Here is a 25,716-nt window from a genome sequence, read left to right as displayed (position 1 = left end):
GCTGTAACATTCCTGAGCGTGCCACCTGCTAACACATTCCAATGTATTTCTGTGGGGCTGAGACCCAAGAGTGGAATTTCTGGTCACCGGTAAGTAAATGTTCAGCTTGAGAGATGATGCCAAATAGGCTTTCAAAGCGGCTAAACCAATTTCCATGCCCATTAGCAGGGCATGAGAGTTCTGGCTCCTCCATATCTTTGCCAGCTCTTGATATAGGCTTCTTTTTGCTTTTTTTTTTTTGTTTTTCTTTTTAGCCATCCTGGTCAATAAGTACTTACTTACTGCAAAATAAGTACTACAATCACTTTTAAAGGAGACTAAAATTAAGTGCCTCTCTCAAGCTCACAAACCGAAGGGTGAGTAAGAGCAGGAACCCAGGCCTTCGTACTGTTTCCATTTGCAGCAAAATACTGTTTCCAACATAAACACCTCAAGAGGCTGAAATACTAATAAAAAGAACATGTTTGTGGACCATGCCAATCCCAACACCTGACTCATGACAAGAAGGGAAGAATAAAACGGTCTATCAACCCAACTTTGAAACAGACACATAGAAAAGGCCTGGAGGAGGTCCCGTGGCTCAGCGGAAATGAATCTGACTAGCATCCATGAGGACGCAGGCTGGATCCCTGGCCTTGCTCAGTGGGTTACGGATACAGTGTTGCTAACCTCCAGTGTAGGTGGGAAATACAGCTAGGATCTGGCATGAGTGTGGCTGAGGCTGTGGCGTAGGCCAGCGGCCACGGCTCCAATTGGACCTCTGGCCTGGGAACCTCCATATGCCATGGGTGTGGCCCTCAAAAGACAAAAAAAAAAAAAAGAAGAAGAAGAAAAAGAAAAGGCCTGGAGATACACCTATAGATATAGATATACATACCCAAGTATTAACAATAAAATGATGGCTGCTTTTGTGGTCTTTTTCTCATTTTTGTACAATTTAATTTATTTATTTAATAATGAGGAAAAGAGCTATTTTTAAAATTAATTTACATACCATAAAGTGTACCCTTTTAAACTATAGAATTCATCAATTTTTAGCACACTAAGTTGTACAACCACTACCCCTATCTAAACCCAGAACATTTTCATTACCCCCAAAAGAAACCCTGTACCCACGAGCACTCACTCGTACTCCCCATCCCCCTGGCAGCCACCAATCTACTTTCTGTCTCTGGAGACCATGCATGCAGCATGTGGCCTTTTATGTCTAGTTTCTTCTACTTAGAATGTCCTCAAGTTTCTTCCATGCTGTGGGATCAAATCAGAACTTCATTCTTTTTTATGGCTGAATAGTTCTCCACTGCATGGAAAATACCACACCGTGTTTACCTACTCATCAACTGATAGACATCTGAGTTGCTTCCATTTTTCAGCTATTATGAGTAATATTGCTATGAACATGCAGGTACAAGTTTTATGTATGTTTTCAACTCTCCTGGGCATGTATCTAGGAGGAGAATTGTAAGGTCACACGGTACCTTGACATTTAATTTTTAAGGAGCTGCCAAACTGTTTTCCAAAGAAGCTGCACCATTTTACATTCCCACCAGCTATGCGCCATCCTGCAGAATGAAGGTGCCAACTAAACCTCTCCAGGACAGCTGGACGAGATGGTACCCACAGGAAGCACCATAAAGGTGGGCCCAGGTGCTGTATACCTGCACCGCATTTTACTTGTTTATGACAAAGCACATGACATGCTGGAGAGAATGGAGTGAGCTTTCAAATCTTTTATCCCCCACATCTGTACAGTTCAGGTAAGAGTGAGTTCATGTGCATGACCTCTGGCTTCAGTGGACATTTTATTCTGGCTTTTTCTGTGAATTATGGTTTAATGTTATATCTTCTTTTAGTAGGCATTTCATTTATATTCTATTTTATAATCATAATTGCAACAATTATTTAGAAATAACAGTATATTTGAATGGTTCCTGAGTCTCACTGCCAATCCCTTCCTACTCTGACTTGTCCATTCACGGTCTTTTATTTTGATTCATCTCTCAGTTACTGGAGCATGGAGCATGCCTTATAGTAATTTTTTTTTTTCTCCAGGAATGTGTGTGGGTGCAGCAAAAGCCACACACACAATGTATCCTTGCACGACTGAAATGAATTTCCGTTACCATCAAATGTGAACTAAAACTTGGCTGAGTATGAAATCCTTGAGTCACAAACCCTTTTCCCTCAAGGCTCAATGGCACCTGTGCTGCAGACAAGCCTGAGCCCAGCCCAGGTTCTTTTCTGTGATTTAAAGGTTCTTTTCTTTATTCTTGAAATTAAAAAACAAAAACAAAAACCTTCACCTGGATATTTTAAGCTTATTTTGCCTGCTTCATGATGAGTCCTTATCATTTGCAGGTTCAGGTCCTTCTTCAGTTCAGGAAAAATGAGGATTTCCTCTGTTCCATTTGCTCTGGTCTCCAGTCTGTCCACCATCCACATCTGGGAGCTCCTCTCTTGCCTCCCTGTTCCTTGCGGGATCAGCAGTTCGTCCTCCTGACTCCTTGAATTTCTGCAGCACCACTAATTTCGACACTGGTATATGTGATTTATTTCCCTATGTTCTTTAAGTCCACAAGCTCCTTTTGCATTTCGGTCTGTTGACTCATCATTTCATCTTTCATAGCATCTACAACCTCTCTGAGAGGACAAAGAAGACGATGTTTGATTTTTTTTTTTTTTTTTTTGGTCTCTTTAGGGCCACATCCAAGGCAAATGGAAGTTCCCAGGCTAAGGGTCCAATGGAAGCTATAGCTGCCGGCGTACGCCACAGCTCACGGCAACACCAGATGCTTAACCTACCGAGAGGGGCCAGGGATCAAACACACATCCTCATGGATACTAGTCAGGTTCATTACCACTGAGCTACAACAGGAACTCCCGATGTTTGAAATTTCAACAGATCATGGACAGGGAAAGCAGATCTGTGGTTGCCGGGGGGAGTGGGCGAGGAGTGGGATGTAAGGGGCATTTGGGGTTAGTAGATGCGAAGTATTACATTTAGAATGGATGAGCAATGGGGTCCTAGTGAGAGCATAGGGAACCATGTCCAGTCTCTCGAGGTAGAACATAATGGAAGGCGGCATGAGAAAAAGAATGTAATTATAGGAGTTTCCATCGTGGCTCAGCAGAAATGAATCTGCCTGGTATCCGTGAGAATGCAAGTTCGATTCCTGGCTTTGCTCAGCAGGTTAAAGATCCAGCATTGCCATGACCTGTGGTGCGGGTCGCAGACATGGCTCAGATCCCAAGTTGCTGTGGCTGTGGTGTAGGCCAGCACCAAAGCTCCAATTCGACCCCTAGCCTGTGAGCTTCCATATGCCTTGGGTGTGGTCCTAAAAAGACCAAAAAAAAAAGAATGTAATTATACAAGACTGACTGAGACACTATGCTGTACAGCAAAAATTGACACAACACTGCAAATTAACTATACTCTAATTTTTTTTAATTTTTAAATCTTAAAAAAAAGAAATTTACCTTGGTTTACCAGTAAAAGTTTGGAAATTCTTCCCCAAAGTCTGAATTTTTCCATTTTTTGCATGCCTTGTTTATTTCCCTTTATACTTCTAGAGCTTTTCAGTGGGTCTTCTCTAATTGTTCTATTTGTTCATTCTTGAATGTGGACAGATGAGACCTGGCCTGATAGCCCCTCTATCTACCCTGGGGATTCAAAGCTAAGGTCCAGCACCACCTCCTTCACCCATCAACTGTGGCCGCTCCTTAGTAAGGGTCTTCATTTCTCTCGCTTCAGTTTCCTTTTCTATAAAACTGGAAAGTTGAGCCGCCTTCAGACATCCTTTAGCTCCACATGGTTATAACACTTTTACACATCATCTAGATTTGAAGTTTCATTAGCTTGGAACCAGTTATCAAGGATTTTGCTAAATATATGTGTAAACAAATAACATCCTCTTTCTTTATCCCTCTCCTTCTTCCTTTCATCCTTCATTCCTTTCTTTCCTTCTTTCTTTTTCTTTTTCAGGCATACCTACGGCACCTGGAAGTTCCTGAGCTAGGGGTCGAATTGGAGTTGCAGCTACCATCCTACACGACAGCCATAGCAACACTGCATCTGAACCACATCTGCAACCTACACCACAACTAGCGGCAATGCTGGATACTTAACCCACCAAGCAAGGTCAGGGATCAAACCCGCATCCTCACAGAGACAAGTTGGGTTCTTAACCCGCTGAGCCACACAGGAACTCCTAAACATCCTATTTTTTAGTGGATTACCCCCACACACACCCCCATGGTAGCAGCGGCTTGATGTGGCATCCCAAGGGACCGAACCCAGACCACAGCAATGAAAGTGCTAAATCCTAACCACTGGACCACCAGGGAACTTCCCAATAATACCCTATTTCTTAGGAAAGACTCACTATACTTTATTTCTAATTAAGAAAACCACAAACATTAAGTTCAAGAGAGACTTCATTTGATTTTACATAAGAAAAAAGAGAATTATAGATAATTTACCCAGAGTGCACACCACAGGGATGGACTGGGTACAAAACGTGTACAAGAGGCAAAAGCTAAACAAGCGACTGAGATTAGCCTTTCTCTCCCCTTCCACCTCCCCACTGCCCATCAACCCGGGACCCTTAGTCTTGTCTCAACACTGAGCACCGGGTGGGAAGACTGCCAGCTGGCAGCGTCAGGGCTGGGCCTGCCTCTCCTCAGCCCACAGACGCTCTATGGGATGACGCTGACCAAGAGCTTCCCACCACACACGCGGCGGCACGCGTCTACACACAGCTTCCCATTTAATCCTGACGGCCACCTGTTGGGAGGCTCAGTCCTCTGCGGCCTCTGGCACTCCAACCTGCCCTGCTGGCTGTGCCAAGAACGCAAGGTCCCCACCGCTCTTCGCCCAGGCCGTTTCGCAGGGCTGTGTTTGCAGCAAGCAGCCTTGAGAGATGTGGTAATGTCTCCCTCAGGGACAAAGCGCAGGCTTGCCTACGGCCTGCCACAGAGGTTCCCCAGGCCCGTGTTTCTCAGCTATGACACAAGGCACAGCATCCATCTGGCCCTCAGTGTCACCTCCATGGGACTTAGGGGAAGGGAAACTGACACGCACTGATGCTTACACTCGTAATAAAGTCCTTTGCCTCCAACTCTGGAGTTATACATCCAAAAAGATGGCAAGGAGACAGGAAAATTTCTCCCTCCTGTGTCCCCTGCTACCCAAATCCTGTAAACTGCCTCTCTCAGATCTTGCTACACGATTCATCTTCCATCTTTAATTCCATTTTTTGTCCTTAAACTCATTTAGAATCCACGGCAGTATGTGGTTAAACTTAATTGATTCTTTTCAGCATTGAAACCCAAATGCCCCAACAACAAAATAATCATTCCTTCCCTTGCTTCTGTATATTTCCTGATGTCTCATACATTAAGCTCCTGTGGAAGTTAGCAATGAAGTGACTTCTTTTCCGATCATTTATTTTCCTGCTTTTACCCAAGCACCATGAGGTTTATGAATTGCTATCATATAATGTTTTGAAGGCTCAACCATTTTTAGACCATGTAACACTGGAATAATCTCAATGACTCAGAGGCTCCACGTGTGTTAAATGCCAGTAACTGTGAGGCTGGTCCCCAACATCCATCCTTCCCTTCTTCTTCAGTAATAGAACTTCTGGTTTGTAGGTGACAGTTTCCCTGAATATATATTACACTTCCCAGCTTCCCTTACTGCCAGATGTGGCCATACGACCAAGCGTCATGCACAATTTCTGCAAAGTGGCCCTTGAGGGCTAGAACGTAGATGCAAGAGCTAGAGCTCCAGCAGCCATTTCAGGCCATGAAGGGACCTAGGTCTGGGAAGCCATTCCCAAGATGACCTCAGGATGGAACAACAAGACAGAAGGAACCGGGTCTCTGACCACGTAGGCTCAAAACTCTGAACGGAATACCCTCCTGATTTCTCACACATAAGGCAGAAACTTCTATCTTATTTATGTCTTCATTACTTTTGAGTCTTCTGTCATGTATACCTCAACCTACAGAAGTGGCTCCCTCATAAAGCAAATGATAAAAGGTTACATGAGAATATGTATCATGATAGATACGCACTTTTATATCCTCCCAAGAGTCAAGCACTGCTTTTACGAAGAGCAGGCAACTCAAACACTTGTTGAAATGAATAGAATCAGGAAGAATGAGGCCATTTCACTGCCTTAATTTTTTTGCTTTTTTTAACTAATTTATTTTTCCAGATAAAGATCACTGTTTTACCAGGTTTTATAAAATATATAATTGGAATTGCACTAAATCTTTACCAACATTTGGGGATGTAGTATTGTCACTATTGCTATGTTTAGAGTCCCCTGGAAAGAGCCAGAAATTGACTGACTGACTGACTGACTTTCATCCTATCAATTCAAAACACATTCAGTAAGAGGCTATTCTGTAATAAGTCCAGTCATAAAAATGAGACTTTGGGGTTGCCAAAGAGACATCAGGTAAATAATCTCTAAGGCCACGTCCGCCAGCGCCCACCAAATCCTGAAGGAGACGGAAGAGGCGGTGATAATCTCTACCATCACTCAAGACTAAGGCTGACGTGCTGCGCCGTCTTATCGCCTCCAGAAGCCTCTTGCTTCTCTTCTTCACAGCCAGTAAAACTCCCTTAACCAAGGTTCCTGGGCCTGGTGCTTTTTCGCCTCCTCTCAGGTAAACCCTCCTGTGACTCTCCATCGTCATGCTTGTCCTCTCAGCGTTCCCACCAGTGTGGTGCCACTCACATGGCCGACACTGTTATGGCTGAAAGGCTTTATTTCATACACTTGCTGTACTGGTGAGGTTTAATCCGGTGGAGACACCTGCCGAGGGACTCAGGCGATGATGGCGATACCACCATCATCACTGTTATTACTGTCGTTTATTGAACCAATACTCTGTGACAGGTACTTTGCTGAGCACCTTACCCATAGTAATATACCACTTAGTCCTGACAATAATTCCCTAAGGTGGGTATTGTTATAATACCCATTTAAAGTGAGAAAACGGAGGCCCAAAGAGTTTGGATAACTTATCCAAAGACACACTTTTATAAGAGTATCCTACCTGGCTACAGCAGTGAGTCCTTGGGCAAAGGCGGGATCTGAACTCAGCTCAGTCTGCCCCCGACTCTCAACCATTTCTCTATGTTCCATCCCACAAGAGCTGAACATGTTATGTTCTGTGTAAGTACATGCACTCCTGTCTATCGGTCTGTTTTCTCCTCTTTGCCTAAGCACTGGGGTTTCCCAACTCAGCGAATGGTAATCTCTCTTTTTTTTCCTTTCCTGGTGGGTGAAAGGCTTCACACCAGGGTGGTTGGCCCTGGGATCAAGGAAGCTGCTTCCCTCGAGTTACCCCTGATCCTGCCTCACTGCTCCTCTGCTGTGGCTTTCAGCACCAGGGTCAGTGGCAAGCAGGTCTCAGCCTCCACGCTACACTCCTAGGTCTTTGGGTTCAGGGTGATACTTACAGAACACGCTGGATCACAGATCAGTTTCCCACTAGCTCTCTCAGACTAGAGACTCTCACCAGGTTCTGTTAGCTGATCTCAGACAGCTGGTGTACCGGGTGGATAGAATTTCACTTTTGCCAACGTGGGACCCTCCTTCCACCAGCAGTCTGAGTAGATCTCAGGTGCCCTAATAACTCTGGGACCTTACCTGTACGTCTTAGAAATTCCACAGCAGGCTTTCCCCTGCTGCCCAAGCTCAAGACACATGGGGGAACCAAGGATATACTCCCAGGTCACAGGACTCCCACAGCACACTCGTCCAGTATGAATGGTTTTATCATCTTCCCAGAACTTCCTCCAACAGGTCTGGCAGCTGCCTCTCCTGGGACGTAGACACATTCCCCTTCCCACTGAGGCTGCAGACCCACCCTAAACCCCAGAATGCTGGATGGGGCCCCAACTTTCCTGCTTCAGGAGCCAGGGATTTCAGCCAAAGAACCAGCAACAGAGGCTGTGAGTGGACTGCTCTCAAAGGTTCTGAGGCTGGAGAAGACTGGCTGCAGCCAAGAGCCACCCTCAGAGGCTTGTGTACCCTGGGGTGATGGTAACTAAAACAACCTCTCTCACGTGGGAATGGCTCTGACATTAGTGAAAATAGAGCGACCATGGGGGTGGGGCACCAGGGCACTCGCGGCTTCAGGGCAGAGGCCCTGCAGAGAGCGAGCTGGGGGTTCACCCCTCCCCACACCAGCCCCTCCCGAGGTCACTCTGTGCTCACTGACCACCCCTCCTGCTCCTTCCCAGACACCTGCACTGTGCCCCACCCCGCAGGCTGGCACCCGGCAGTCCAGCCAGGCTGCTCTGCTCCTCACACAGCCTTCCTGAGTAATCCAGCACTTCTGTCTCCTCGGGGCCCAGGCTCCCTCTCCAGACCGGTGGCACATCAGGAGCACCTGTGAAAACCCTCCCACACGCCAATGACCATCCTCTCCCACAAACACCACACAGGATGGTGCTGCTCCCAGGACGGAGAACCAGCGCCCTGGCCGAGGACTCTCCCGGAGCTCTGGGCCAGCAGCCCGCTGCCGAGCGCTGTCCCACAGGCCCCCCACACTTAAAACAGCCAAAACCACACTCACTGCTTCCTCTGCCCCACTCAACACGCCTTCCATGTTCCTTATCCTGTGCCCGGCCCAGTGCCCCACGTCACTACAGAGAGAAACCCTGGGAGTGCCCGCTGTGGCTCGGCAGGTTAAGAACCCAACACAGTATCTGTGAGGATATGGGTTCGATCCCTGACCTTATTCAGTGGGTTAAGGATCCAGCCTTGTGGACAAGCTGTGGTGTAGATCAGAGATGGGGCTCAGATCCTGTGTTGCTGTGGCTGAGGCGTAGGCTGGCAGCTGCAGGTCCGATTCAACCCCTAGTCTGGGAACTTCCATATGCCACAGATGCGGCTGTATTAAAAAAAAGAGAGAGACAGAGAGAAACCCTGGCACTGCTCACCCTCCCATCTGCTAAATCTCCAAGGAGAGAAGTCACTACCTCAGTTTCCCTCAAACCTGCTTTCTCCTCTCCACCCCCAAGGCCAGGTTCGGGTGCAAGAGCCCCGCATCCACCTCGCAACGCCAGTCTCCTCCCACACCATCCATCCTCCACACCACCAGGATTATAACTGAAAGGGTTTCTCCCCTCCTATGAGTCTGGAATGTTCGCCACTGGCCACAGGATAACATGCAAACTCCTAGGCACTGCCTGCGAGTCCCTCTGGGTACTGACCCCAAGCCACCTTTCTCACCCGCCTCCCGCCAGCTCCTCCCCGGTCCCCTCACCAGGAGCTTCGCACTCCCGCAACCCCACACAGCACACCACGTCTGAGACACAGCACACTCTGTCCCGCTCCCGGACCCCTGTCACTGTTTTTCCTCTGCCTACAGCCTAGGAAACAGAACGTCTATCTTTGAGATCCTGTGAGTCCGACTCTGTGCCCTGCGCTTCTGTTTCCACTACTTAGCAGCCCTGACGCGGCATCATCGTCACTGGTTTACTCCCATCTGCCAGGTCAGGGGGCTCCCGAGGGCAAGGACTGCAGTGTCGGGCTCAGGTACGTGCTCAGGAAATGTTTACTTCATGAGTGAAGCTGCTAATGAGATCAAGGTGTTCTTCCACCCCCTCCAGAAGCAAAGGAAGCAACCAATCATTAAAGCAATAAAAAGAAGGCCAATTGCTATCTTTGAAACCACGGCAGGGAATGTTCCAGTAACAGATGCTTTTGGTGATAGACGGGAGTTCTGAAAAAGAACAGTTAGCAACCGTACTGTCAGGAGTTTCCAGCCCAGGTCCAGAAAGCAATGCTGTGACCCCTGAGGGGTGAGCCCTGCAGAGTCCCCCTCATGCTCAGTGCTCCAGCCACCTAGCTTTCTGTGACTTCCTCAACTCGCCATGCCCCTGCCCCTGCCCCAACTGAGGCCAGGACACATGCAGACGCCACCTCTTCACCTGGCCACCTCCAACTCAGCTTTCCTCTGGGACACTGTCCCTGACCACCTGGTCAGGTGAAACCATCCAGTGTGTGGCCTCTGAGCACCTTATACTCCTCTTCTGCCGTCACTGTTAGTGCTGTGACTAATCTTTCACATACTTATTTTTACACCTACTTAACTTCGTTAAGCAAAAGGCAAGTAAAAAGACTTGTCTTTTCCCTCTACTGTGCCCCACACTCAGCACAGTCCCAGCACTCGGCAGGCCCTGAACAAGAACTGGAGGGTTGCATGCGTGAGTGGGTAGATGATGGATGGATGGACGGACTGGCCGGCAGGTTGGTCCGAAGGCAGGAATAAAGCCGCCTTTGGCAACTGGTTCAATACTTCAATAACATCCAGCTCTCTTTACTCAACGCTCACAAAGCCATCTCAGGTCTTCAAACCAGGGCTCTCCTGCTGAAGAAAGGATACACACCCACACTGGGGATGTTCCTGTTTACTTGGAAAGCAGGCATCAGAGCAAACTGACACACTTCGCATTTGGACTTCATACCCAGTGACCTCCCTATAATACCAGGCCACCCCGAGTATACGAGCTGTATTGACAAAAGGAGGTTCTAAGAATCTCTCAGCCCCTCTTAGGCTGAGATCACAACGAAGCTCCCTCAGATCAACACATGTATTGTTAACAGACCACAAGAGGCGCTGCCTTCTCTCAGGCAGCCACCATCACCGAACACTGGAGCTGGGCATGAAGTCAGGTCTTAGCTCCCCTCAGTCACACCAGAGACTCAAGAGAGGACCCCGAAGCTGAGGTTTTCATCAGAGATACATGCTTCTTCACAGACCTGGTTTATGAGCAACATCACGTGACCTGCAAGCAGCTGCTGAGAAACTGCAACATACAAGTGGACGTCCATGGGCTTTGCGGGTGGGGAATCAGGACGAGACCCTGGCAAAGTCCCCACCTTCGTGGAGAGTGGGAAGAACGACTCAATGACCTCTCACCTTCAGAACAGACTGACACACTACATCTGATGACGCAGAGAGGCCACAATCGTGCTCACCGCCAAAGAGCCCCATGGCAGGTACACCCTGAGATAAATTAGAGACAAAGGCTAACCAAAAACAAGCATCTTTGGAAAACAGCAAAGTGACGCAACCTATCAAACACCAAGGAACTTCTTTTTCTTTGTTTTTTGCCTCTTCTAGGGCCGCTCCTGCGGCACATGGAGGTTCCCAGGTTAGGGGTCGAATTGGAGCTGTAGCCACCGGCCTACGCCAGAGCCACAGCAACGCGGAATCCGAGCCGCATCTGCGACCTACACCACAGCTCACGGCAACACTGGATCGTTAACCCACTGAGCAAGGGCAGGGACCGAACCCGCAACCTCATGGTTCCTAGTCGGATTCGTTAACCACTGCGCCATGACGGGAACTCCCAGTAACTTCTAATCTTATCAAAAAGCTTCCCAAAAAGAAAAGATCCTAATCTCAGTTATTGATCAATCACTGCATCCATCAATCTGATACGTCAGGGTTTCCTGGTCCCTAGAATGAAACCAGACCTTAAATCCATCGCTTCAAATTGAACTCAAGTTCAATTATCAGGAAATTAAAACAACTAAAACCGGGAGTTCCCATCATGGCGCAGTGGTTAACGAATCCAACTAGGAACCATGAGGTTGTGGGTTCAATCCCTGGCCTTGCTCAGTGGGTTAAGGATCCGGCGTTGCCGTGAGCGTGGTGTGGGTTGCAGACGCGGCTCGGCACAGCGTTGCTGTGGCTCTGGTGTAGGCCGGCGGCTACAGCTCCGATTAGCCCCTAGCCTGGGAACCTCCATATGCCGTGGGAAGCAGCCCTAGAAAAAGGCAAAAACAAAAAAACAACTAAAACCAAGAGAAACTTTTGTCAGGGAATCCCTATTTCCCTATCTCACCTGACACTCTTCCAGGGTGTGTCAGAAACCACCCTGCGAGGAGGAGACCTCAGCGTCTCCATCAGCTCCATCGTGGGCAATTTGTTTACCCTCCCTCTGCCTCTATTGTCTCCTCTGCACACCAAGGCCTGTCCCACCTACCCTGCAAAACTGATACAGGCTGAAAAAACAGACTCGGCAAAGTGTGGAGACATTTTATAACAAAGGGCCCTCAGACCCAACAACCGCCTCATTTTATAGATTCAAATCAGTCACCGGGCACTCCCCCTTGACTTCCTGTGTCCAGTGAACAAACATTGGTGGACGGCCTACTACGTGCCAGACGCTCTGCCAGGCACTGGAGTCAGGGTGGTGAACACAGCAGCCGTGGTCCATGATGCGAGGGGACTGTACACGCTGCACCAGGGATGGAGGATGCAACCAGCAGTCACCCCGAGGGCACAGTGTTACAATCCGAGGGCCATGCAAGCAAGCTGGTCTTTTTTCTAAGAAAAACCAGAAGTCACTGAAGGGTCTTAAGCAGAGGCAATGACACACTCGGTTCGTTCTGGCTGCCTTATACCAGCCCTGAGCTAGGCCTGCACATTGCGGGAAGAACAAAAGCAGACTCTGTCTCTGCCAGGTCCGGTCGGGGAGTCACAGGAAGCCGTGGCTGGTCACACAGCGTTCTACGTGTTAGGACACGGTGCTGTGGGAGCCCAGCGGGGGAGCAATCCTAAATGCTGGCAGACTGAGAATGCTGGAGAAAAAAAAACAACACAACACAGCTACAGAAAGGGCACAAAATCAGAAATATCTTAAAATAGTGACCGTCACTAATTTCACATAACAAATTTTACTGCTACAAAAAGACACAGCAAATTATCCTGAATGTATTCACTTTTTCCATAAATACTGAATTAGTCAGAAATGTATCAAAAGCACAGATTTCCCTTGACTTACTTATCAAGCTTCTACAAGAGTGGGTGAGAATATATTGTATGCAATAAATACTGATTTAATTACACTCATTACTTTTTCTTTTGTCTCTAATAAAATGATTTTCAGAGAAACCCATGATGGTTGAGGACAAACATTTCCATTTTCTTCTGATTACTCAAGAAAACTGTCTTAACCTTAAAATAAAATTTGGTAATAAAAATATTTAAATCCTCAAGAGGGAAAATAGGACGTTGCATTAGTTCACATTAAAGACCCATCTTTTGCATGGAATCACAGAAAAACAGTGAAACAGAAAGAACTTGGGAAACCAGCCTTCAGCTCCTGGATGGGTCTGAGACAGGGCCCACCCTCTGGGTGACTCCATGCTCCCCCTCACTGCTCTGGCGGGAGTCAAGGCTCGTGTGTGCAGGCAGACTTCTGCCTGCCACTCCGGGTGCTCCTACTAGCCCATATCACCACCCATGTCACCAAGTACGGCTGAGCTTTAATACATTCCTTGTGCAATAACACCCAATGCCCATAAGCAATAAATGAACACCCCCCCCCCCCAAAAAAAAAAGAGCATTCTGAAGGCCCTCTCACAGTGGGCTAAGAGAACGCAACTCTGGTTCCTGTCGACCGGTACTTGTGATGGTCAAGCACTACGCTAAGCCCTGCTCCTTGCCATCTCCTTGAAGTCCTGTAAGAGCCAGGCGGAGGCAGTACCATCGCACTTCCCGTACTGATGAGGAACTGGAGGAGTGGCCACCTGCCCGAAACCACGGCTTGTGAGAGGTGGGGTCGGGACCCAAACCTGCAGGGCCTGACTCCAGAGTCTGCTGTTAGTGCCGCCCTATCTGCCTCTCTGATGCTCAGGAGAGAAGTCTCCAAAGAACACGATGGATCTGAAAGTACTGCAGAAACACTGGGGAAGGATTTGCCTCTCCGGGTTTTCAGGGTCTCTGCTCTCCTCAGTAAGTGCAGGATAGACGAGCCCTGACTCACGCCTCCCTTCGGGGAAAAGCCATGGAACTGACGGATGCAGGTGGTCACGGTGGTTCTGGCTGTGAGAAGAGCTCGTGCAAGAAAGGGGGGAGGGGACACCTGCGGGCCCGGAAGGACTGTCCTGAGGACTTGACTTCGGAGCTGGCTTCCCAGACACCTCGGTCATCACCTTCACCACCGACGAGGACCGTCGTCACGACACTAGAACATGGAGAAAACAGCCAAGCAGGTGCTTGCTGGTGCTCCCCAGCAGGGAGGAGAGCTCAAGGACAGTGAGTACTCTGCAAGCATCACTGCCAGGCAGGCACTAAACAGCCTACTAAACAGCCTACGGCACTGAATCGCCAACAGCAGCCCCCAGCAGAGTAACGCTGCTACGCCCATTTTACAAATCAGTTACCTGAGACTCAGAGGGGGGAAGACACTTGCCCAAGGGCACAGAGGTTGTGTGTGGAGGAGCCAGGACTGGAACCCATGTCTCCCCGGCTTGGCCACTTCACTCGCTGTCCTCTGTCACCTTCTGTTTGCGTGTGACTCTTCCACCCACCATCAGCTCCCCGAGGACAGGACAGAGCTCCTTCATTCCATGTGCCCAGGACCCAGCACAGAGTTTAGCCCAGAGCAGGAGCTCAGCAAGGTTAGTGGATGAATGCCCATGGGAAGGAAGGGAAGCCTCCTCTTTTTAAGAAAGTGGCTTCAAGTCAGCCATCCAATGAGACACCAACATCCAATGCTTTCACTGACATGTGGAATCTGAAAAAAGGACAGACTGAACTTCTTTGCAGAGCAGAGGCTGACTCACAGACATTGAAAAACTTTTGGTCTCCAGAGGAGACAGTTTGGGGGGTGGGGAGGATGTGCTTGGGTTGTGGGATGGAAATCCTGTGAAACTGGATTGTGATGATCATTACACAGCTACAGATATTCAGATTCATTGAATAATAAAAGTAAAAAAATATATTTAAAAAAAAATAAGAAAGTGGCCCCAGAAATGCCCCTTGCATAAGCCAACCCGACAAACTGTCCCCCATCCCTGATCAGAATCTACAGACCACCCACTCAGCTTTCTGAGGCCTACTCCCCCACAAGCCCACCTCAAGGGAAGGGTCAGCAGCCACACTTCTGCGGAAAGGCAAGGTTTCAACAAGCATGGGATATTCATCTTCAGACTCGTCCTTCTTTCTGTTTCCCCAGCTTGTCCTGGAGCATCTGGAGCAAACACTTCTTTGTGTCTCCCATCCTGGAGACTTCATAGGACAAGTATCACCAGCCAGACCCGAAGCCTACGGCTCATACACGGCCTGGCACACGTGTGTCTCAGACAGCACTCGGATACTTGGGGAATGAAGTAACAGAGCCCAGTGTCTGGGTTTCGCCAGAGATCTGAGGACCTATCAGTAAGAGTTTGCCAACGTTTGGTACTATGACTTGTCTGAGTAGAAGTCCATCGCAATGTCCACCAAGAGCCTCCTCTAGAGACTCAGAAGCAAAGACAGCGGGAGACTTTCCCTGTGCAGGGAGGAAACAGAGGCATAGAACAATGCATGCAACAGGGAGGTGCCTGCTCCGACCAAGGGATGCACACGCTAAAAGTCAAGAGAGCACAGAGAGGAGGGGTCGCTTGCAGAAGAACTGACTAGGTTTCACAAAAGAGGGAAAAGTTGAACTGGGAGGCCGTTAAATCACCAAAGGAGAAGTCCTTGCCTCCTGCCTCCACGACCGGCTACTGCTCTCCTCCCCACCACCGGCCCTGTTCTGCAATCAGTGACTTGAATGCCTGTCTCCATGCACCTCAAGGGCAAGGACTTTGGGCTCACCCTCAACTGCCCAGTAACTATCTGATAGCAGAGAATGAAAGAGTCTACTTGAGATTATAATAACACAACAGCCACCCCATCTGAGCATCTACTAGGACTGATTACTGTAAGTACTTTGCATCCATGATCTCATTTCTTCTACACAAAACCCCCAAAAGGCAGATCCTATTATCATCATCCATTTTACAGATAAGGAAACTGAAACCCAGGAAGATTAGGTAAACCGCCCCAAGTCATACAGCCATTAAGTGACAGTGCTGGACTTTGAATCAGGGGCTGAAGGGAAATCAGTTTTCAATTACTAGTGAACAAATCCCTTTTCCTTTCTCTTTGTCGTCTGCCTTGTTGCCCTTTAGTCTTTTGTTCTCTGGAACCAAAGCCATTTCTTTCCTAGAGGAAAACAAGGGCTGTCTCTTGTTAAGTCTTCTCAACAGGGACTGGTAACCATTACTGAGTAAACACCATGGGGGTGGGGGAGAGTGGACATACAAAATAGTGCTTAAAATGTTAGTCAAAAATATGTATTAAGGAGGCACTGTATGTGCCAACTGGAACATTTCCCAATGTTGGAACAATTTCCAAAATAGATCTTGTAAATAAGTGAAGGACAAGAGTATGTATAGGATGCTATTCTTTGTGTAAGAGAAAGAATATACAAGAAACAAGAAAACAGGAGTTCCCGTCGTGGCGCGGTGGTTAACGAATCCGACTAGGAACCATGAGGTTGCGGGTTCGGTCCCTGCCCTTGCTCAGTGGGTTAACGATCCGGCGTTGCCATGAGCTGTGGTGTAGGTTGCAGACACGGCTCGGATCCCGCGTTGCTGTGGCTCTGGCGTAGGCCGGTGGCCACAGCTCCGATTCGACCCCTAGCCTGGGAACCTCCATATGCCGCGGGAGCGGCCCAAGAAATAGCAACAACAACAACAACAAAGACAAAAAAAAAGAAAAAAAAAGAAAACAGTAATAGTCGTTGCCCCCAGGGAGAAAACTGGGAACTGGCAGCTTGAGGCAAGAAAGACATTTACTTTACAATTTATCCCCCCCACCCCCCAAAACTACTTGCCTTTAAAAAATCCATGTATTTTTTTTTTTTGGCTTTTTAAAAAAATAAAATAAAAACACCATTTAAAGAAACCACTTACTGCCAAGCCTTTCCCAAATGCTCACATACATATGACTGCAATCATGAAAAAAATATGTATGTTTATGAAAAACTAGGTGAACTTAATTTATGGTGAAGTAGGACTGTGGGACAACTTCTGTCTTTCTTATTGAGATTTACTAACGTCACTACGATGTGCTGCAGGATTTTTTCCCTGCAATAAATAAGATTCACTTTGAAGGTACAGATACAACATATGTATCAGCAGCAGGGACACTTTGCCACACCTTCTTCTTAAAGTCCTTCATCTGTCCCTTAGACAAGTATTTAATGAGCACCTACTATATGCCAGGCAAAGAGCTCAACAGGTACTTTTAAAAGAAGAACTAAAAAAAACAGATCATTAGTTTCCCCCCTCCTATGTTTTGGGAAAACGTAACAGCACGCTAAGCAGAGTGTCAGAGCTAGGATTACTCTTTTTTGGGGGGGGGGTCTTTTTAGGGCCACACTCACGGCATATGGAGGTTCCCAGGGCAGGGGTCAAAACGGAGTCACAGCTGCTGGCCTAGACCACAGCTCACAGCAATGCCAGGTCCTTAACCCACTGAGCGAGGCCAAGAACTGAACCTGCGCCCTCATGGATGCTAGTCAGATTTGTTTCCACTGAGCCACCACGGGAACTCCCTAGGATCACTCTTGATGTCCACGTATTCTAATACCATCCTCACTCTGCTAAGAAAACCGAGGCCTGGACGGGGATGGGCGCTGATGGAGGTTACATGAAAAGCAAAGGCCTCAAAATCACCAGTCCTGCTCTCCTTACACGCGCCATGCTGTTTTGCTGAGTCGAAAGACTCAGTCAGAGAGGGGCAGAAGCAGATCCTAACACGGACAGCCTGATACAGCTGGTGCTTTCACTTATCCTGTTGCATTTATTCATTGTAACAGCCTCTCAAGGTGGACAAGATCATCCTTGTTTTACAAATAAGGAGACCAAAGCTCTGAGAAGCTAAGAAACTGGTGTGTGAGGCTTCAAAAGCAGACGTATCTGACTTCCAAGCCAGAGCTCTTACTCTCCATGCTGAAAAGGAAAATCAATTTTAAAAGGTATACTGGAGCTATAACACAGAAAGCCCTGGATGCAATATTTGCCATTAGCAAAGTTTCTCTCTCAAGCCTGGATGTTGTCGCTCCAATAACACCAGTCAAAAAAATCCATCCCCTTCATTACCCAACACATTTTCTAGCTCTTGTGAACCACCAAGTTTGGGCTTTCCTTTTAACCCACAGAGCAGGAGGCTTATCCAGAGTGCAGCAATCGATGAGAGCCATTTACATAGTTTCTGCGGGGACAGAATGGGACAATTCCCCCGTGCTGCTTTTAGAGCCTCTGGGTGCCTGCCACAAAACACAGGCCCCAGGAAGAACCCACCCCGGAGATGCCACCCCGGTAATGCCACTGGGCCACTGCCACACCATGCAGTAGCGAGAGAGGCCAGCAGTGTGGAGGTTGGTCCCCCAAAGCTTCTAAAGTGAAGAAAATGCAGGCCAGTTAAGGAGAAGCCTCCTCCTGCCTTCTGTTCTGTCCATGCAACACAGGCAGGAGGAACGGGTGACACAGCTAGTGAGCAGAGGCACTGCACAATCAAAGGTCACACACATGGATATGGGACACTTCTAAACAGGAAGGAGCCCCACCATCTCACCTTCTTCTCTCTGCCCCGTAGGAACCTAAAGAAGTTCTGGCATTCCCCTCTTTTGGGTGTCTTCCTTTGGGAACGTGGTAAAATGTGTGTTCATACTTGGGTGGGGAGGGAGAATTCCATAAGGCTCAAGTCTAAGCTTCATGCTCCAGTTCAGAGTCCTCCCTGGGGTTGGGGTCTAAAGGTCAGCAAACAATGAAATGTTCCTGTGCTTTTCATCTGCCATTGCTCCCTGCCACCGCTCCCTCCGTGACCTCACCGGAAGAGCAGTCATCGTGACATAAGTGCGTCCCACCACAAACCTTACCCCAACCTTGAACCAGAAAATGGTCTACCAATAAGAAATCCGCTCCTCTTTAGACCCTCAGTCTCCAAACACACCTGCCCATCCGCACAGAAGCCAGAAACTCATAACTTTACCCAATGGTGTGCTCAGTAAGCAGTGCTCCATCCTCTCCTCACAAGGCCCCCGAGAGGCACACAAGGCAGGGACCATGGTGCTCACTTTACAAGGGAAGAAACAAAGCTCAGAGAAGTGCAAGACTGTCTTCGGTAACAAACAGAGGCAAATGCTTCTGCACCCTCTTTCCTGTTCTTCCCGCTCACCAGGCTGCCATCTCAGTCTTTTGGAGACTACTCCTGTTAAGATTTGCAGCAGCATCTGGTACCAGGGGCCAGCAACTTAAAGCCCTTCAAGCTTCACACTAAACTACTCTTGAAGCACACACCGCTGATGAAATGAAAGCCAACCGCGCCTCCGCCCCAATCTAGGCCTACCCCCACCCCCACCCCACCCCCGGCCCAAAGACTGAAAACAGGTGCGCCGCCCTTAAGGACACAGCGTGGCACAGGGGAAGCCGCCGGTCTAGTACCCAGGGCAGCTGAGACCCAAGTCCGGCTCAGGAGAGGCATGGGCAGGCCGAGCTGGCCCTTCTGGCCCACCTGCAGCCCTCGAAGCCTCCAGAATCCTGGGAGAACCCAAAGCGCCTGCTCCCGCTCAAACTCCCGGGACAGCAGAGAGGGCGGCATTCCCTTCACCCGCGACCACTTACCCTTTGCCGACTCCTCACCTGGGGCCCGGCTTCCGGACCTGCAACCACTTGGAGCCCCGCCCCCGGCCCCTGCAGGTCTCCCTAGCCCCGCCCCTTGCACCTGTGCTGTCCTCAGGCGCGGCCCTCTCCAGCGGCTTGGGCCTCACCTCGCAGGCCCCGCCCCCTGACCAACCTGTGGTCCCACCTGGCCCCGCCCCCACACCTGCAGCCCCTCGGCCCCTCCCAACTGCCTTCTCCAGGCCCGCCCCCCGCACCTGAGGCCTTTCCTCACCTTCGCCCCCACACTCGCTGTCCTCCTTACCAAAACCCCCACCCTCACCACGCACCGAAAGCCCCCGGCCCGGTGCCGGTGCCCGCAGACCTGCCAGACACAACCCCCCGGTCCCGCCTCCCTCCCGAGGCCCCTCCCCGCCCCAGAGGCCCGTCGGGGTCCCGCCCCCCGCACCTGCAGCTCCCTCTGGCTCGGCCCTCAGGGCCCGGCCCCGCCCCGCCCCGCCCCGCCGGCCGCTCTTCTCACCGCCCGCTTTCGCCGCCGCCGCAGTCCCGGCCGGTCACCTTGACGCGGGCCGCAGTGGCTGCCGCCGCCTCCTCATGACCCTGGGAGCGGCTCAGGCGGCAGCAATGCCTTCGCTAGGAAGCCGGGGCCGGGCCGAGCCGGGCCAGGGACGGGCCGGGCGCAGCGGGAGCGCGGGCCGACGCGGGAGCGGAGCCGGTGCCCAGCCGCAGTAGGAACCGTCCGCACCTGGGTTTGAGCGGCGGGCCGCCCCGCCAATAGGCGCGCGTCACCAGACCAGACCCCCCCAACCAGCTCGTCGCAGAGGCGGGGACACGCAAATCAGCCGGCTAGAGCGAGCCAGTGCGCAGCCGCTGCAACCCAGGTCCTCCCCGGCCTCGGCCTCAGCTACAGCCCTCAGACGAGATCTGCGCCTGCAGGGATGCTCCGCTGCCTTCACAACCGCCTCAGCGCCGCGTCACGCCCATCCCCTTCCTAGAAATAGCAGTGCATCTTATCCCCAAACATCCTTCCAGGCCTCATACATTTTCCCCTTGAAACCCCTACCTAGGATTTATGTGTTTTCAGCAACAACAACAAAATGGTTTCGTGAGAAACATCACCTTAATGCCCAATCTTTACAACTCGGAGGTAGGCACAGAACACAGAACGTCAGAGCCAGAAGAAACCTCCAAGAGCCTCGGATGCAACCCATTTATTTGACAGCTGGGCAAAATTAGGCCCCTCGAGGTGAAGGGACTTGCCCAAGATAACACAAATGGAAAGCTGGGAAATGAGGTTGTCCCTTGTCGCTCTGCTTCCAGATCCTTTACTCTGTGCTGCGCACGACGAAGTGAGCAGGAAAGTTAAGTCATTTGATTAAAGTCTCAGAGATAATAAGTTGCAAAGACAGTATAAGCCAGTTCTGTGAAGCCCTGTAAATTAGAACCACAGAAAATCTCTGTTCTCCTCCCACAGAAAGGAGGCCTTATGTCCTGTGTTATTCTAAATGATTCTTAGACACACCGAGAAGTAGAACGTCATTTCGACAATTTTCAAATTCATTTTGCAGTAACATCAGGGTATGAAAAGATTTGGCTACTTATGGAAGAAAAAGAGAAACAAATGAAAAGAAATAGACCCAGTGGAAATTAAACCACTTTTAAATCTTCAGGGATCTTTGAGAGAAATTTCTGCCATGTTGCATTAAAAAACAAATAATCATCAAAGAAAACACTTAGCTATTTAAAGAGAACAAGAGGGGAGTTCCCATCGGCCCGTCGCAAACAAATCTGACTAGGAACCATGAGGTTGCAGGTTCATTCCCTGGCTTCGCTCAGTGGGTTAAGGATCTGGATCTGGCGTTACCGTGAGCTGTGTGGTGTAGGTCGCAGATACGGCTCAGATCTGGCCATTGCTGCGCCTTTGGCATAGGCCAGCAGCTACAGCTCTGATTAGACCCCTAGGCTGGGAACCTCCATAAGCTGCGGGTGAGGCCCTAAAAAGGACAAAAAGACCAAAAAAAAAAAAGAGAGAGAGAGAGAGAAAGAACAAGAGGCAATGTGATGCAATGGCTTATTCTGCTCAGAGCCTTTGGATTCAGAAATGCACAGAGTGGGGATTGAGTGCAAAAGCTGGGAACTTTTGACTGCCTGACTCCGAACTCTGGTCCTGCCACCAGCAAGCTGTGTGCAGGTGAGCAAGTTACTCAATATCTGTGGGCCTCAGTTTCTTTTCCTTCATTTTCTTCTCTGCACCTGCAGAGAAGTTCCTGGGCCAGGCATCAAATCTGAGCCACAGCTGTGGCAATGCCAGATCTTTAACCAACTACACCACAGCAGGAATTCCCCCAATTTCTTTATTGAAAAATGAATATGCTGAAAATAGCATCTCTTCAGAAGAACTGCTGGGAGGATTAAATGATATGACACATGGAAGAAAGAATGGCTAGTACCTAACAGAAGCTCAATAAATAAACATTAGCTTTTTTGTTTTGTTTGTTTTGCTTTTTAGGGCCACACCCACAGCGTATGGAAGTTCCCAGGCTAGGGGTCAAATCAGAGCTACAGCTGCCAGCCTATATACCACAGCCACAGCAATGTGGGATCCACGCCACATCTGCAACCTACACCACAGCTCACAGCAATACCAGAGCCCCAACCCACTGAGCAAGGCCGGGGATCGAACCTGCATCCTCATGGATACTGGTCAGATTCATTTCCACTGCACCACAATGGGAACTCCAACATTAGCTATTGTTATTTCTACCTGTGTGCCTTAGGGCGAGCATGGAAGTTCAGCACAGTGCTTGTAATATGTGCATGCTAAATAGCATCTCTTATTGTTATTATTTTTAAATTTTTTAATATTGTTGATTTACTGTGTTCTGTCAATTTCTGTTGTATAGCAACGTGACCCAGTTATGCATTTATATACATTTTTTTTCACATTACCCATCAGGTTCCATCACAAGTGATTAGATCTAGTTCCCTGTGCTTTATAACAGGATCTCGTTGCTTATCCATTCCAAATGCACTAGTTTCCATCTACTAACCCCAAACTCCCAGTTGCTCCCACTCCCTCCTACTCCTTCCCCCACCCTCTTGGCAGCTACAAGTCTGTTCTCCATGTCCATGAGTTTGTTTATTTTCTGTAGGCAGGTTCATTTGTGTCATATATTAGATTCCAGATATAAGTGATATCATATGGTATTTGTCTTTCTCCTTCTGACTTACTTCACTCAGTATGAGAGTCTCTAGTTCCATCCATGTTGCTGCAAATGGCATTATTTTGTTCTTTTTTATGGCTGAATTGTATTCCATTTTGTATATATACCACATCTTCTTAATCCATCCCTCTGTCATTGGACATTTAGGTTGTTTCCATGTCTTGGCTACTGTGAACAGTGCTGCATTGAACTTAGGAGTGCATGTATCTTTTTCAATGAAAGCTTTGTCTGGATATATGCCCAGGAGTGGGATTGCTGAATCATATGGTAGTTCTATATTGAGTTTTCTGTAGTACCTCCATACTGTTTTCCACATTCTCACCAACAGTGTGGGAGGGTTTCCTTGTCTCCACACCTTCCCCAGCATTTATTTGTAGATTTACTCATGATGGCCATTCTGACCCATGTTAGGTGGTACCTCATTGTAGTTTTGATTTGCATTTCTCTGATAATTAGTGATGCTGAGCATTTCTTCATGTGCCCGTTGACCATCCATATGTCTTCTTTGGAGAAATGTCTGTTTAGGTCTTCTGCCCATTTTTCAACTGGGTTGTTCAGGTTTTTGCTGTTCAGTTGTATGAGTTGTTTGTATATTTTAGAGATTAAGCCCTTGTCAGCTGCATCATTTGAAACTATTTTCTCCCATTCCGTGGGTTGTCTTTTTTGTGTGTGTGTGTGATTTCCTTTGCTGTGAAAAAGCTTTTAAGTTTGATTAGGTCCCATTGGTTTATTTTTGGTTTTATTTCTATTGCTTTGGGAGAGCGTCTCTTATTTTTAATATGCTCATGCATAGCGTCTAGGTTTTCCTCAGTGAACATGGATTCTTTTGCGACTTATCAAAAAGTTATTGTAAACCCAATCTTAAAACGAGAAAAGGATCTGAACAGTTAGTTATCCAAAGAAAATATACAAAGGACCAACAAGCACATGGAAAGATGCTCAATATCTTTAGCCATCAAGAAAATCCGAATCGAGACCGCAATAGCATACCACTTCACATCCTGTACCATTAGGATGGCTACAACAAATAAAATGGACAATAACAAAGGTTGGTGGGGAGGTGAAGAAATTGGGACCCTCAAATACTGCTAATGGGAATGTAAAATGCTGCGGCCATTTAGGAAAACAGTCTGGTAGTATCCGAAAAGTTAAACATAGAGTTACCATATAACCCAACAATTCCTAGGTATATACCCAAAAGAATTGAAGCATAGTCCATATAAAAACTGGCACACAAATATTCATAATAACCACAAAGTGGAAATAAAACCCAGTATCCATCAACAGATGAATGGATAAATAAAATTTGATATAGCCTCCATTTATATAAAATGTCCAGAACAGGCAAATCTATGTGGAGAGAGAGTAGATTCGTGGTTGTCTAAGGGTGGGAGGATGCAAGAATTGGGGGTAATGGCTAAGGCATATGGACTTTCTTAAGATAATGAAAATATTCCAAAATTGGTAATTGCACAACTCTGTGAATATACTAAAAGCCATTGCCTTGTATACTTTCAGTGGGTGAATTATATAGTATATGAATTTATCTCAATAAAGAGCTGTTTTTAAAAGTTGTCAGAGGAGTTCCCATTGTGGCACATCAGTAATGAACCCAGCTACTATTCATGAGGATGCAGGTTTGATCCTGGCCTCAATCAGTGGGTTAAGGATCTGACTTTGGGAGTTCCTGTTGTGGCTCAGAAGTAAATGAATCCAACTAGGAACCATGAGGTTTCGGGTTCGATCCCTGGCCTTCGCTCAGTGGGTTAAGGATCCGGCGTTGCTGTGAGCTGTGGTGTAGGTCACAGACACGGCTCGGATCTGGTATTGCTGTGGCTGTGGCAGAGGCCGGCAGCTGTAGCTCCGATTCAACCCCTAGCCTGGGAACCCCCATATGCCATGGGTGCGGCCCTAAAAAAAAACAGAAAAAAAAAAAGGATCTGGCTTTGCTGTGAGCTGTGGCGTATGTTGCAGATGTGGCTCAGATCCTGAGTTGTTGTGGCTGTGATGTAGGCTCTGATTCAATCCCTAGCCTGGGAACGTCCATACACCACAGGTATGGCTCAAAAAATACAAAAGAAAGAAAGAAAAAGAGGAAAGAAAGAAAGAAGAAAGAGAGAGAGAGAGAGAGGAAGGAAGGAAGGAAGGGAGAAAGAGAGGGAGGGAGGAAGGGAAAAAAAAAAGGTATCAGAAAGTCTGATCAGTCATCTCATCCTCATGCTCAAACATTGTGTAACAGAGTGTGGAGAGGATCTTAGCTGCATCATCTACCAGAGCTCATGGGTCACCACGGCGACAGTAGGATGTGCTTGTGGAGTGGGCCAGCTCTAAATGAGGGGAAGGAATTTTTGAGCCATGGTAGGAAAGGAGGGCTGAAAAGTCATAAAGGTCAGGCCCGATGCCTCCATATAGGATGGTACTTTGTGGAGAGCCAAGCTTTGGGACAGTTCAAAGAGCTGGGTTTGTTTTGGGTTTTTTTTTTTTTTTTTTTTTTTTGGCCACTGCTGTAACAATGCTGGATCTTTAACCCACTGCACTTCACGGGAACTCAGCAAGAAGCTATTTTCATTAGAGGTGCTGATCAACAAGGAAGCTGAGGAAGACAGACTCTAGGGAGGCCCCTATAATCCTTACCTCCTGATGTCTATGGGCTTGGGTGATACCCTTCCCTGAGTATAGGCAGGACCTGACTTGCTTTGAAATAGTAGAATAAGGGAGTTCCCATCGTGGCGCAGTGGTTAACGAACCGACTAGGAACCATGAGGTTGCGGGTTCGATGCCTGGCCTTGCTCAGTGGGTTAAGGATCCCGTGTTGCCGTGAGCTGTGGTGTAGGTTGCAGACACAGCTCAGATCCTGCGTTGCTGTGGCTCTGGCGTAGACCAGCATCTACAGCTCTGATTAGACCCCTAGTCTGGGAACCTCTATATGCTGTGAGTGTGGCCATAGAAAAAGACAAAAAAAAAGAAAGAAAAAAAAAAGAAACAGTAGAATAAGGCAAAGGTTTTAGGGTGTA

The 25,716-nt window shown here is 48.3% G+C and overlaps 1 protein-coding gene across 8 annotated transcripts in view; it reads right to left on the bottom strand.

The window, feature by feature from the left end:
- Positions 1-20,229, bottom strand: part of RALGPS1 (Ral GEF with PH domain and SH3 binding motif 1) — a 291,847-nt gene extending 271,618 nt beyond the window's left edge. For 6 of the 8 annotated variants that reach the window (XM_047768428.1, XM_047768433.1, XM_047768434.1 and 3 more), the window contains exon 1: positions 19,999-20,229. The gene's annotated coding sequence lies outside the window, so the exon portion shown is untranslated. The other 2 variants (XM_047768431.1, XM_047768430.1) reach the window with 2 other exon arrangements.
- Positions 20,230-25,716: the final 5,487 nt, after the last annotated feature.

Source organism: Phacochoerus africanus, chromosome 2, assembly GCF_016906955.1.
Source record: "Phacochoerus africanus isolate WHEZ1 chromosome 2, ROS_Pafr_v1, whole genome shotgun sequence".
Classification (NCBI taxonomy): domain Eukaryota; kingdom Metazoa; phylum Chordata; class Mammalia; order Artiodactyla; family Suidae; genus Phacochoerus; species Phacochoerus africanus.
The sequence above is the reverse complement of the archived record's forward strand: the minus strand, read 5'-3'. Positions and strand labels throughout refer to the sequence as shown.